Here is a 14,230-nt window from a genome sequence, read left to right as displayed (position 1 = left end):
GCCTGCCCACAGACGGCTGGGGGTGCTCCCTAGAGGGGTCCAACTCCTGCCCTGGCCATGAGGCAGGGTGTGGTGGATCAGGAGGCTCCTGGGGCCTCCTGAACTCCCAGCCATGGCCCTGCAGGGTCCAACCTGACCGACCTGGCCCTGGAGACCATCAGCATCCGTCTCATGGCCATGAGGCCCTTCCAGCCCCTGCTCCTCCTGCCTGGCTCTGCCCCCTTTGTCCTGCTGGAAAAGACGATCCTCCGACAGGTGAGGTGGCCTCTTGCCCTCCCTCTGAAGCCTGGGACACCCACTTTGCCTTCCTTGACTGCAGGCCTCTGTGGCTTGGGGGTGAGGCGTGGGGCGGCACCCAGCCACGGCCCTGTGGGGGGAGGCAGGCATGGAGGGCACACAGCCCTGTCCGATGGGCCCCCGTTTGAGGGGTGACGCCCCGCCCGGGGGTGGGGAGGTTGCCTGAGGGAGGTGACAGCTCTGTCCCAGGGGGCACATGGTCAGGCTCTGTAACCAGACACCCCTATCCAGGGCCAGCACTAGGGTAAGGAAGTGAGACACCCAGGATGCAATGTTTAAGGAGACGCTCAGTTGCCTCACCCCAGTCCTGCCCCCACCCCATCCCACGCTGGGTCTCAGGAGCGACAGTCCCCAGGTCTGCCCTGACCTCCAGGACTCCCCACAGGTCACGCCCGTGGTGTCAGGATTCTATACAGCGCATCCCCAGGAAGACCCCCTGCTCCTCTTCAGGTGGGTTGGGCTCTTCTCCTGCTGCCCAGCCGGCCCTGCTCCTCTCCTGGGGGCCACCCTGGGGCAGAGGGGGGCGTGACTCCGAGCCAGGCCATGGGAGCCATGGGCTGGGGGCCACCAAGGGAGGGCTTTGTCCCAGGTAGCTCCAGCTGGCCCTATAAAGCTCTGCCCTAGGAGGTGGGGAGCCCTAGTGCCTGAGGGTGTGCTGGGATGGGAGGCTGGATACCTGCTTCTAGAAACATGTGCTGGCGGAGCCTGTAACCCCTGCACTCCCCCCTTGTACTCGCCCTAGTAATGCGGACCAGTGGGTGGGCGTTTACATAGAATACAAGTTCCAGACCCCCATCGGTACCCACCTCCCAGGCTTGGCCAGTCACCTGGCCTGGAACATAATGGATCCTGCTGTCCAGAAATCCAGCATCATGGCCAATGGTGAGTCAGGGCTGGGATCGCTGTGTGTCTTTGGCCAGCAGCCTCTTAATGTCTCTGGGTCTCAATGTTCCTCCTCTGGAGAATGGACAGAATTTCATGTTGACCACGAATACTCTTGTGCTGGGGCCACCGAGAAGAATCAGATACGGAGCCTCAGATGGGGAGCTGAATAGATAAGCTCTGTGGGCCATCGTATCTGTCACAGCTACTCGACTGCTCCCTCATAGCTAGAAGGCAGCCCCAGACAATATGTAGACAGATGGGCATGGCTGTGTGCCAGTACAACTTGATGGATACGGAAACATGTATATCACATAACTTTGATGTGCCACAAAATACTATCCTTTTGATGTTTTTCAACTATTTAAAAATGTAAAAACTATTCTTAGCTCATGGGCCATACGTAAACAGGCAGCGGGGCTGGATTGAGCCTCAGACTGGATGTGGCTGACTGCTGGCTGAGAGCGTAGAGGTTGGGGTGAGCAGCCCTGGGGCAGGGCTTGGTCCTCTCCCAGGGCTCCCGGGAGAGGGGGCTTAGGCTGATGCCCACCTCCCCGCCCCTCTAGCGGAGAAAGCAGAGATGGTGCAGTACGAAGTGTGGCTGCAGATCCTGGACCAACCCTTCACCAAGGCCTTGCGGGACAAAAGCGGCCCTAAGTCCCAGCAACTTCGGGGGATGCTGACGAGATGGGTGGAGTGGGGGCGGGGGGAGAGGAGGGAGGAGCAGGAGGCTGGAGGCTTCATGTGTGGGGACCCAACAAGGCTGCAGTACAGCTGTGACCCTCTTCATCCTCTCTGCTCCCCAGCTGACCACCGTCCTCAGGCCTCTGCAGAACTTCGGCCAAGGGGTGGTGGAGAAGTTCCAGTAAGGCCGTGGTGGCTCTGGGTGACCTGGGGCCCAGGGCTGAGCTCTAGGGGTGGGGCCAGTGGCTTGGAGAAACAGCCTTCCTGAGACCCCCAGGCTGTCTAGCCTCCTGACGCGTGCTGATCCTCCTGCCAGGCCCGAGCCTCTGACTGCCAGGGTGGGTGCCACCTTCTTCAGGGCCGCGCCGGCCCGAGCCCTCGTGCAGGACTGCGTGCTCCGGGGTCTGCATGCCCTGCAGGAAGCTGAGGGCCTCTCCGTAGAGATGGTCAGCCCAGACCTCGGTCAGCGCCTCTCTCCCGGCTTCCCTCTATCTATATCTGTGTCATCCGGCCATTTGCATCCTCCCTCAGGCTCGCTGCCTGCTGCCTTGCTGCCCTTGCTGGCCCTGATTCTGAGGCCTGCTCCCCCCTCCTGCCCTCCCCTCCTCCTGGACTAGCCCCCAGCTGGCTGCTCTTTAGGGCCCAGGCCTGGCTCCTCCTCTTCCCGGGAGCCCTCCAAGGTGGCCCCAGCTCTAGAGCTCTATTCCTGTAGCACCTTCTGGACCAGAACCCCTCTCCTGGGACTTCTCTGCAGGCCTGGCTTTGCCTTCTCAGGGGTCTGTGGTCTGGAAGAATGGGGACCCACCCAGACGTCATCTCCCCACTTTGTTCTGAAGCGTCAGGTCAGCGTCACACCTCCATCCCCAGCTGTGCTGTGGCGCTCACCATCCTGGGGCTCCTGCTTATTGCATCGCCCTTGTCCTGGTGAGCGTCTGACTGGGCCAGGGTCTCCTTCCCGGGAGACAGGCTGGGCCCTTGACCCTCTGAGTCAAGCTGAGGGGTCACTCGCCACCCCAGGAACTGAGGGGCTTCCAGCCAGGGAGCTTGGCCTGACCCCACCCTTCCCGTCCCAGGTGCTGACGCGGAAGGCCTGCTTCGGAGTGTCCAGGTACAGAGGTCAGTTCTTCCTGCTCCCCCGGGACGTTTACTCTGGATGGGGGCTGCCTCCCAGCCACCAAGGCCTCGTGCAAACATTTCCCCGTGGGTGTTGACAGAGCCTGGGCGGTACAGTCACTGTGCCCCAAAAGCTCACGCCCTCTGTCACGGGGGGTGAACCCGGGGTGGTCAAGCAGAACCCTCTAAATGCGCTCCACTTAGCCCCAGAAATGCTGCAGAGGGTGGGTGCACAGAGGCAGAACTTAGGGCCCCATGTGGCCAGGAGAGCTGGAGCAGGGAAGGAGATCTGGGGAGGGGAGCTTGCCTCTACCACCAGAGGACCAGGCAGCAACCCCTCCACGCCCCAGAAGAAGTGGGGACACATGCCCCAACTCAGTGCCCCCTTTGACCCCAAAGCCAGGAGGACGTGGGGGAGGGCAGGTAGCACCATTCTGGGTAAACTGTTGTTCCTGACTCCTGGCTTTTGTCCTTTCCCCACCCCCCAGGTGCCCCTTCCCGCGGCTGCTCCCCCACTGAAACCACCCTCCAAACCTCTCCTCCTCCCGCCCCGCCCCCAGCCTTCCACAGTCAGCGCCTCAACCCTGACAACGAGAGCCAGAGCAGGAAGGCACCACCTGAGGTCACACAGCAAGGGGGGCTTCTTCCCTCCTAGCTCATCCAAGGACTAGACTCCCAGGGCCGCGACAGAGGCAGGGTGGGGGGGGACAGCGCCTCACCTCCCACACCAGGGACACCAGGCACACCAGGCGTGCTCTAACCACGGCACCCACCTCCCCCCGGAAGATCTGGGAAACTACTCGATACCATCGTCATACTCAGGTCAGGCCCTGGGGAGCGGAACAGGGCGAGATGAAGGCCTGCAGAAGATGCGGGCAGGGGAACAGAGCTGGCGCCCTCACACCAGCCTGACACGGTGGTGGGGCTGGAGGTATCATTGGTCTCAAGCCAAACTCCGGTCCTTTTGGGGTATGGAAAATTACATGACACGGCGCAATCAGAAGCTGGTACAAAAGACTGCTTTTGTTTCTAGGCAGTCATCCAGCATGAGGACACGGGAGAGGTTCAGAGCGGAGCCCACAGGAGGAGGAGGTGGGGGCAGAAGACTGACAGGGTCAAGGGTGGGAATGGGGACTCTTGGGGGCAAGGCCTGGTCCCAGCCCCACCTCCGCCTTAGGGCCCGTCACCCTCAGACCAAAGGCCTTGGGGTGCTGGTGGCCGAGGTGAGGCCTGGCTGTGTGCCAGGGAAGGTTGGCGCCGCGGGGCAAGCCAGGCTCAGAGAACAGACCGCCTGGCTGGGGAAGGTCTAGGACGGAAGCTGAACTGACAGCCTCTCAGGGTCGGAGGGTGGGGCTTTAGAGGGGGAGGCAGCTTTCCTGGACGACAGCCAGGGAGGTGAAGCCCTTGGCCCACAAAGCTCCAGCGACTCCTGGGCCCGCCGGGACGTGAGAGATTTGGTAGCACGGGGCGATGGTCTTTGAAACCGTGACCTAGAAGGGAAGGAGACTCAAGTGTAGTCTTACCCCAAAGGCTCCCTCGACCTACAGAAGAGCCGGCAGACCCGGCGAGGGGACCCAGGAGTCCAGGGCCCAGACCATGGGCTTACCTGGCCAAAGATAGCAGCCAGCACCAAGATGCCAGAGAGGGTCAACAGGAAGGTCACCATGTAGAGGTTGACTGTAGCTGGCTGCCGATTCCTCTGCACTTCTGGAATATTTAAGCTTTCATTCATACCCCTGAAGGGGCCCTGCCCCCCAAGCCTCTACCCCTTGGTACCCGGAAACTAGCCTGTTACCTGCACCTATCTTGGGTCAGCCCCCTCTCTCCACGACTTCTGACTCAAGGGCCAGGGCAGGCCAGGGACTAGGAGGTGGCCCCGCAAGATGCTCCCCCAACCGTCAGGATGCCTAAAACATCCCTGCTAGTGTTTTTCTTAGGGAGGGAGGGTTTATGCCAGCCTTGTTCTCCCAAGCTGCCCCCCTTACCATGGGAGTCCCTGTAGGTGATACAGGAGAGAAGGGGGTGGGATAAGCAGGAAAGAGCCTGAGGGCCAAGGCTGGCCAGTGAACGCGGAGCCCCTCTGCTCTTCAGGCTTTGGTCGCCTGGCCCTCCACAAGCCAGGCTGTCGAGCATCACGTGAGGCCTTGCATGAAGGTACAGTTCAGACACACCCAGTGACCTCTGTGGGTTTGAAGGAGAAGGTACAGGGAAGGGAACCCACACGTGGGGACCTAGCATGGTCTCTCTGGAGGTGAAAGTACCTGCAACACGTAAGGAGAAAGGGTCTACCTGGCAAGGTGAGCCAGCCATGCGGACACCAGGCTGGACAGACATCACCAGGGTCTACAGGATGGCGGAGGGGCCTGGCAAACCAGCACCCTCACGCAGACGAGTCTTTCCTAAGCAAGTCTTCTCCATGGGCCAGATGGGGCCTGCAGGACACTTCCCACGGCCCACTGTTACACGGACTTTAATTCTCAGCAGCTCTGGAACTGCGCAGTCCCATTCTCCAGCTGAATAAACAGAGGCTCAGAGGTGAACATGCAGTGCTACCTTGATCACTCCGCCTGCCGCCTCCTCCAGAACTCAGTTCATTCTAAAAACCTAACACTCATCAAGCACCTGTGAATAGGTGCTATTACCCCCATCTCGCAGCCGAGGAAAGGGAGGCAGAGGAGTTAAGTGACTTGCCCAAGGTCACAGTCACAGGGCTCCAGAGCCTGCATTCTTGACCACCACACGCCCACAGCAGGGCGGTGCTAGCATCTGCACCTGAAAGGTGGGAACTCTGCTGCTTTCTTACGCCCACCCAAAGGACAGGGCTTGCAGCCCCAGGTTTTGGGAGGTGGCAGTGCAGGAAACAAGCCAGCCCACTGGGCCAGTGGTTCTCCAGGGTCTGAAGGGCAGGGAGAGTGCTGTGAGCCACTCCCCCACCCAGCCCAGCGACACTCACTGGGAACCTTGAATCAGCACCTGCCAGAGGGCAGGGAAGGGGCTCAGCCCTGCTGCACCAGGAGTGGGAGGTGGGCAGGGATGGGCACTCTGCCTCCAAGCAGCCTCAGGTGGGTGAGAGAGGACCAGATCTCTTGCCTCACCCTCTCCCCCCACCCCAAGGTGCCCTGCAGGGGAGAAGGGGCAGCTGCCCACCAGGCCATTGCTCCCTGCAGGGGAGAAGGGGCAGCTGCCCACCAGGCCATTGCTCAGATAGAGAAGAGCCTATGGGAACTATGGGGGCTGTAACCTAGAAGGACAGCATGACCTCCTGGTCACTCCAAGGCCAGGCCCAGGCCTACCAAGGTGGCCACATCTCCAATGAGGGCCTGGTAGATAAGAGACGCAATGTCCCTGAGCTTCCTGTTAAGGACAGATGAGGAAATGGGCAAGACAGTCATGTTCAGTGAGAGCCTGGCAGGTAAAGGAGGGGCCAGAAGCAGACAAAGGTCAGCTGGGCCCAGGCCTGGCCCCTGAAGGGACGGCAGGCTGGGGGAGGGGTGTCACTCACCAGCCGCAGTGAGGGAGCTCAGGTCCATGAGCAGCTGGGCAAGGCCATCAGCACCTGGGGACCGTCTGCCAGACCTGGCTCTGCACTCGGGCTTCTGCCTGGAACCACAGGTGCCTGACACTGGCCTGAGGTAGGGAGGGTGGCAGGAGAGGCACCTGTGGCCAAATGCAGGCACCTCAGTACAGGGGTGGGGGGATGCGGTGCCCAAAAGAGACTACCGGGGCCACGAGCTTAAGCAAGTGTCATCCTGGGCCATCTTGTCCACATAAGTCAGACTTTATCCCCACCCTCAGCTCACAGTCTGGTTGGGGCTTGACAGACAGATGTCAGTGCTGTGGAGAGGGGGCCTAGCCAGCCTGGGACATCCAGCAAAGATGTGTTTTGAGTCTGCCAAGAAGATTCATCCACAACAGAAGGACCTTCAGGTCCAAGTCCAGGGCCCAAGAGCTATGGGCTAGGTGTTCACCCAGGGGCTGGAAGGTGGCAGGGCGACGGCCCAAGGCTCCAGGAGGAAACTGCAGCGGCCAGAGCCTGTCTTGGTGGGGCAGCCCTGGGGATGGCTGTGCCTGGCATCCCCCAGGGCCGGGATAGGGGACTGCCCAGGGGAGGGGTCTGAGGCCCTCTAGGGAGACAGACTCAAGGTATCCTGGGCACTTGGATCAGGAAGCACGTGAGGGCACCCTGCCCAAGGCCAGGTAAGAACCTAGGGAACACCTTTCTAGTCTGAGCCACTCATGCTGCAGCCAGACGCCATCTCTCCTCAAATAGGAGATGAGTTGGCAGGGAAGGCACCCTATTCCCTCCCTCCCCCCCTCCCCCCTCCCCCCCAACCAGATGTGAAGGGAGGTGAGAGGCTGTTGCAGGACCCAGCCTGCCTGGGTTCTGTAGCACCTGGAGGGGGTGGGGAGAGAAAGTGCAGCTGAGTGAGAAGAGCCAAGGTCCCACTGCCCCCTCTCTGCAGGGTGACCTTGGACAAGCTGCTTGCTATCTCTGGGGCCAGGAGACTCACAGGGGAAGGGCCAGGTTTGGAGGTCCTGATCCTGGAGGCCAGAGCTACCCCTAGAGAGGACAGCCTATGGACCCTTGTCCTCCCGATTCTGCCCCCGGCCCCTGGCAACAGCGTCCTCCCAGCTCAGAGGCCCTGGAGGTGGAGGGGCTGCACCTGCTTTCAGAGTGCTCTGTAGGTGTGAGCTGGCCTTCGTCCTGAGCAGGGGGCTGATCCCGCGATCACCCAGGTGATGGGCAGCTTCTCAGGCTACAGGTGCTCCGAGGTATACCCTGCAGGGCACAACACCGGAAAGGGTGTTAAGACATTGAACAGGGCCCCAGGCCACTCTGGGCCAAGACCTGAGCTCTGTTTGGCCATGGAGACTCTGACCTGCGGCAACCCCTACTGGGCCTCAGTCTTCCCCGCTATCTTATGAGGATGTCAGTATTGGCTTGGAAGGCAAACAAGGGCAATCTTACCTCCCAGCAGGCCCAAGACCAAAGGAAGCAGGGTTCTGGGTTGTTCTAGGTGAGGCTGGGGCAGATGAGGGCTTGGCCCCGAGGGAATCACAGCCATCTGGCTCCTAGTCTAGACCCTCATAGGCCATCCCATAAAACCCAACCCTAATATGAACCCCTACGGAAAGCGTTAAAGTGCGGGGGCAGGAGGGTGGGGGATGACCCTTCAGGAAAAGGTTCTTAGGCCTAGGGGAAGGTTTGAGCTGGGCCACAGGGCAGTCAGAAGGGTAGGTGACAGGCATCCTCACAAGATCAGCCAGGGAACCCCGGAGGGACAAAGGTGTGGTGGTGGGCATGTCCCAGAAGAGAGCGGGCATCCCCCCACTCACCGCTGGGGCTGAGTGAGGCCAGGCCCGTGCACCAGGGGCAGCAGGTACCCTTGCGCTGGCGCGCCTTGGCTACCACGGTGCTCGGGAAGTCTGAGTTGGAGAGCAGAATCTGCCTCCAGCCTCCACCTGGCTCTGCACCCACACTGACCTCTGGCTGCAGGGAGCCGGTGCGGTGAGGACTCAGCTGGCGCGCTAGCCAGCACTGGAGGCCGGGGCCCCTCCGCAGCCTGGAAGGGGCCTGAGAGGCGGGCAGGGCCCCTAGGCTTAGCCCCCCACGCGACACCATGGAGCCGAGAAGACTTACTAGAAACAGACTGGATTTTAGGAAGCAGGCATGGAGGACAGCCAGCACCTGAACCGAGGAGAGGGAAGCCTCTAAGCGTGGACTCCATCGGGCATGACCACCCGGCAAGGGCTGGGCTCGACTCCACCGTTAAGGGCTGGGGCCGTGGGGGAACCGTCCACCTCGCTGCCTCAGTTGGCCCCCTTTGCTGAGGAAAGGAGGGATAATTGCCTCTCACGTGGATCCTAGGACAAAACAAAGCATCAGTCCCACATGGGTACATTCTAGGGAGGGAGAGGCCAGGGGCAGCACCGTGTGTGCTTGGGGCAGGGTAGGAGATATGGAGAAAACTGCCTTCTTTGAGGGCCTAGGAGAAAGGAAGATAAGCAGAGAGGAACTCCCAGACATGCTGCCTCAGGCCCTTTTCCAGCCACCCTCTAAGCAGGCTCAGCCGTAACTTGGGTGGCACTATTCTTACTGCCAGTACGATTTCCAGGCTGAGCCGGGGGGGTAAGGGAGGGGCAGTGCATAGGTGTGCATGAGACAGAAGTGGAGAGGAGCATGGGAGCCTTGGAGGCCAGGCCTGGGGCTTCCAACATGGTACCTGCCTTGGGCACGGGCAGGCCGTGCTGGAACAACCTGCCAGCTGTGGCCTCCAACTCAAAGGTGTCCAAGTGCCAGGCCAGGACTGGAGCCAGCCTCCCCTCAGGGGCAAGAGACAGAGTGGGATGGGACATAGGCCACCCAGCCATTATTGGGGTTTGGGGCCTGCTGGCCAGCTGGAAAGACAGAGGGGCTCTGCTTGAGGGAAGGACTGGGCCTGGACCACTCAGACCTACCTCTGTGACAGGGGCAGTCCCATCCTCCGGTCAGACTCGTAAGCTGACCAGAGGGGACCTGTAGTCCCCCCAAAGTCCCCACCCCTCCCGCCCAAGTGGGCACCATAAAAAGGGGTGCAGAAACACCAGGCACTCCTCCAAGCTGGCTGTGGCTTGCTGTGGTGGTCTCCAGGCCCCTGAGTGAGTCGAGTTGGGGGTCCCAGCAGCCAAGTTGGGAGGAGAGCTGGGTCCCCCTGATGGATACTGGATGAGAACACAGCAGAAGCTGTGAGAGCTGGTTCCTCAGGACTGAGCACCTCCGCCCAGATGTCCTCAGAGACACTCCCGCTGCCTAGTTCAGCCCAGAGAGCCAGGGCCTGGTGCCAAGTAGGCTCTCTGCTTGAGAGGAACGTCCTGGGGGTCATTACACCTCTCTGCCCAGAGGCTCAGGTGTCCAGGCTCTGGGTGGGCCAGCAGTCAAAAAGAAGGAGGCCGTGGGTCTGGGGCCCTGGTGTGGGTCCCCCAGCAGTCAGAGGCCTTGGTGGCCACAGAGCCAATGGGTAAGGGAGAAGGGGCACTGGGCTCTGCCCCACTGAAGTCGGTGGCACCAGGCTCCAGAAGGGTCCCTGGGAGGAAGACCAGCACGAGAGGAAGTACTGCAGAAACCTCAGGCACCTCCTCTGCAGGGTGGGCCCAGCTGGAGGTTTAGGGCCCATATCAGGGAGGTGGGCCTTGGGGCCACAAGAGAAAGGGGCTACCTGCTGGTGCCGCATGGAAAGCAAGCCTGGTGTACAGAACGTGGCATCAGCCGAGCAGGGCGAGGTCTCCCTGAGACAGGCTTGCACCTGGACACAAGCCTCCTCCAGCAAGAAAATACAAAGAAAGTATCAATATAAGGGACTAAAAATAACTGCGTGCATGCGCAGTTGGGGCAAATTCTGGACAACGAGATACAAAGAGACCAAAAAGCCCAACTGCCACTGCTGAAGAGCCAGGAGCAAAAGCAGGGGGTGGGGAGCAAAAGCAGGGTACTCGGCATGCCCCCTGCACACACCACCACCTAAGGGGTGGGCAAAACACCTAAGCCACCCCTCCGGCCCGACCCCTGGACATACCCCTACCCACACCCCACATAAGGAACTGGCTCACCCCACCTCAGCTAGCGAGCAAGCAGTGGAACCTGTTACTTGTCACTTGTTCTCGCTCCCCCCTGCTGCAGCAGGGGCCCGAATAAAGCCTTGCCTGAATTTCTTTTCTGGCCTCTGATCAAGTTTTACTGATTAGGGAGGCCAAGGACCCGGTCGGCAACATTCCCACCAGTCCTGAGGAACGCTGGGAGAGCCCGGGATGCCAGGGGCTGGGGCCAGAGGTGCCCACGACCAGGAGAGGGGTCTGAGCTACCTCCAGATGGAGCAACACCAGGTCCGGAGAGGCTCCAAGCTGGACAACTGGCAAGGGCTGTGGTACCAGAAGCTGGGGGCCTGGGATGCACACCGGGCTGGAAGGCAGTGTTGGGGAAGCACCAGGCAGATCTGGTGGGGACCTGGTTTAGTGGCTGGGACTCGTGCCACCTGCCAGGCTTGGCTTCACCAGGGTGGTGGTGCACAGGGCTGGGGAAGAGGCCCCTGGAAGCTGGCATCCGTGTGTCCTCAGGACCAACAGGTGGCAAGCTGAGGGGTGGCAGGGAAGGCTGGTCAGGGCTACCCTGGCTCTCCCACACGGAGGAGGCGCCAAGCTTTGCGGAAAGGCAGGCAGGGCCCAGGACTGCCGGGGCACCCAGGCCTCCCCGAGCAGGGTCTCTGGCCCGCTCACAGTGGATGGGAGCCCAGGCCTCACTGAGGACACTTCAGAAGGAAGGGCCAAGGCCTCAGCAGGCAAGAGGCTGGCGGAAGCCCCTAGCTTCTCTGCCGTGAGGCCCCCAAGCCAAAGCCCCAGCCCCTCTGACAGCGGGGCTTGGGGAAGGGAGGTTGGTAGGACCTGAGGACAAACAGCCGCCATGGTTGGAATCGCAGGCTGTGAACTATGGAGAGGAGAGAAGACTGCCCCGGGCTCACCACCCCCACCCGAGAAGGAGAGGGGCTTGTAGATGATTTTATCTGGTGGCTGGTGGAGAAAGGAGCAAGGGACCCCCCCTGCCAGGCCTAGTAATCACTGGAGAGGCCTCTTGAGGTCCTTCCAAGGAGCACAGGGGTTCAGCACATCATTCCCAGGAGCCCAGGTTCTCGCTGCCCTGAGAAGGCACAGGGGCCTGGGGGTGGGGTCCCTAGAGGACAGAGGCAGCGGTGCAGGAGGCAGAGTGACCAGTTCAGGCTGAGGCTGGGGAGGGGTGGAGGGGGTGTCAGATGGCGTGGATGGCTCCATCAACGGACGTACGAGCCTCTGGGTAGGCAGCAGCTAGGACGCCCAGAGTTGGGGTCCCCACGGAGGCAGCAGTGTACCCAAGGAGTCCCCCCATCTGCCTGCCAACCTCAGTCCAGCCAGGGGAGCGAGAGGAGGGGCTCTGCAGCACCTCCCCTGACCTGGGGCCTGGAAGGGCTGCATTAGACTGGTCTGCGGCACCCCCTGGGCCGGGGGCTGGGGGAGCTGCCCGAGAAGAGGTCCTGAGAGCACAGAGGACAACAGCCAGAGCAGAGCCCAGCGCTCACCGGCCCGAGCGCCCCTGCGGCCTTCCTCACACCCACGCCCTCCCCAGGCTTCCTCAGCTGGGGCCGGGCCTAAGGGGCAGCAGGCAGGGCTGGAGGCACCACTCCCACTTCCAGAGGGGCCTGGGGGGTCAGAAGAGGCACACGCAGTCAGGCGGGATTTGGGCCCCACTCCATTTCCCCTGCAAGGGGCTGAGGGAGAGCAGCCCGGTCACTCCAACCCCCTCAGTGACGACAAGCCAGGGAGGAAGCCGTGGAGGTTACCGAGGGGAGGGGGGGATCCTCGTACCCCTCAACCCCTGCATGGCCTCGCTCTCCTCCTCCCCACGACACCCGCTCGAGACAGAGCTTCGCTCTCACTCACCTCCTTGCAAGCTTAACTCCTGGCAGCAAAACTAGCCGGTTGGGCCCCTCAGCCTTTTGTACTGGGCTGGGGAGCCAGGTGGGGCAGCCAGGGGGCAGGGCCTCACTCACGCTGGAGGCTCACCTGAGCGCCCTCCTCCTCCTTTTATTAACTTAGGGCAAGAGGTGCACGTGATGTCTAGCAAGCCCACCTGGGTGGGGAGAGAAGCCCAGCCAGGGCAGGTCTGGGCCAGGCCAACAGGGGGCGGAGCGGAGCCAGGTACAAAGGTTCCTGGCCTCCCCGCTGGCCCAGAACCCTCAGGACTGGCTCTAGGTGTCGACACAGGCCCTGACTTGATGTGACCATCAGCAAGTTCCTGTACCAGTTTCCCCATCTGTAACCTAGAGGGAGTAGGAGTCCGTGTTACTGGAACACCTGACTCAGCATCACCTTCAATTAAAGCCCAGGTTCCTGGGCTCTGCCCAAGACCCTTCTCAGTGGGGCCCGGGAAACCATTTCCCAGGTGATTGTTTGAAAAGCCCTGCCTGGGAGCCTTAGCCGGTTACAGGGAACGGTGGGGTCAGAAGAGCCACAGGTAACCGAAGCAGAGTGGGCCCCACTCCAGTTTCCTTGAGGGCTGGGGGGCACCCAGCACACTCAGCTCCACACCCCATCCCCCCTTCCTTGCCCTCAGCTCCTAGCCATCAATATCCCCAGCAAAGAATGGAACAGGCTTTGTGAAAAACTGTGAGGGGTGGTAGCACTGCCTCCCTGACAAGAGTCCTGGGGCAGAGTTCTGTTCCCGTCCCCACCACCTTAGGCTGGGCTCCTTAGGATGCTGTCATATCTCCTCCCTTAACAGACCCCTCAGGCCAGGGCCAGCTCTCTCCCCTTAGACTGGTCTCCCAGGACACAGTTATCCCAAGGGAGGCAGCCGCCTCCCCCCACCAGGTCCAGCTCTGCACTGCTCTCACCCAGCCTCTGCACCATTACGGTCCTCTAGGGCCCCAGGCGGACTCGGATGCGGAGTCCTATCTCGAGGCCTCAGATCCTGCCAGGTAACTGTGCGCAAGATGCATGCCTGGCACGTGACAGGGACACAGTAGGTGTACAAGGAAGGCAGGAAAGGAGGGAAGAGGGCAGAGGAAAGAAGGAAGGAAGGAAAAGAAAATAAAAAGTAAAGAAGGAAAGAATCAGAGCCAAATCCAGCAAGGCCCTGGTAGCCAGGTGGGTGAGGCTGGCAGGCTGCAGAAGCCCAGGGCCTGGGGGTTCAGAGTGACCCCACCTACGTTGCAATCCTGTCTCTCCCTGCCTACGCTAGTAGCCCGGAGTGATTCAAACTCTCCAACACTTCAGCTTTCTGTAAACATGAACCACACCCCAGCTCTTCAGGTTGCAAGACAGACTGAGTTGACGTGCTAGGAGCAGGCTGGATTTGAGCTTTGTTTCCGGGCCCCGCCTCCTCCCATCTCGTTCCTGCACTCCAGCCACACTTATTTCCCAAATACTACACCTCTGGGACCCTGCACGTGCTGTTCACCTGACTCAGGAAGCACTTGTCACTCATTTACCCACGTCTTCCTACTTGGCTCCAAGGCCCACTTCAGGCAGCACCTCTTCTGGGACCCAAGGACACCTCCTCACACCCCGGGTTAGGCCAGGTCCCTCCTGAGCTTCCATGGCACCCTCCCCCCAGGTTCTGCACTGCAGTCACCACATGTGCTGGAGTTACCTATCTCCTGACCTGTCCCCTTCCCAGGCCAGGGGACTCCTCGGGCCTGTGTGGATAGAGTACTGGGGGCAATGGGTCTACACAAATAGTGTAGCTGAG

The sequence above is a fragment of the Eschrichtius robustus genome, chromosome 1 (assembly GCF_028021215.1).
Source record: "Eschrichtius robustus isolate mEscRob2 chromosome 1, mEscRob2.pri, whole genome shotgun sequence".
In the NCBI taxonomy this organism is placed as follows: domain Eukaryota; kingdom Metazoa; phylum Chordata; class Mammalia; order Artiodactyla; family Eschrichtiidae; genus Eschrichtius; species Eschrichtius robustus.
The sequence above is the reverse complement of the archived record's forward strand: the minus strand, read 5'-3'. Positions refer to the sequence as shown.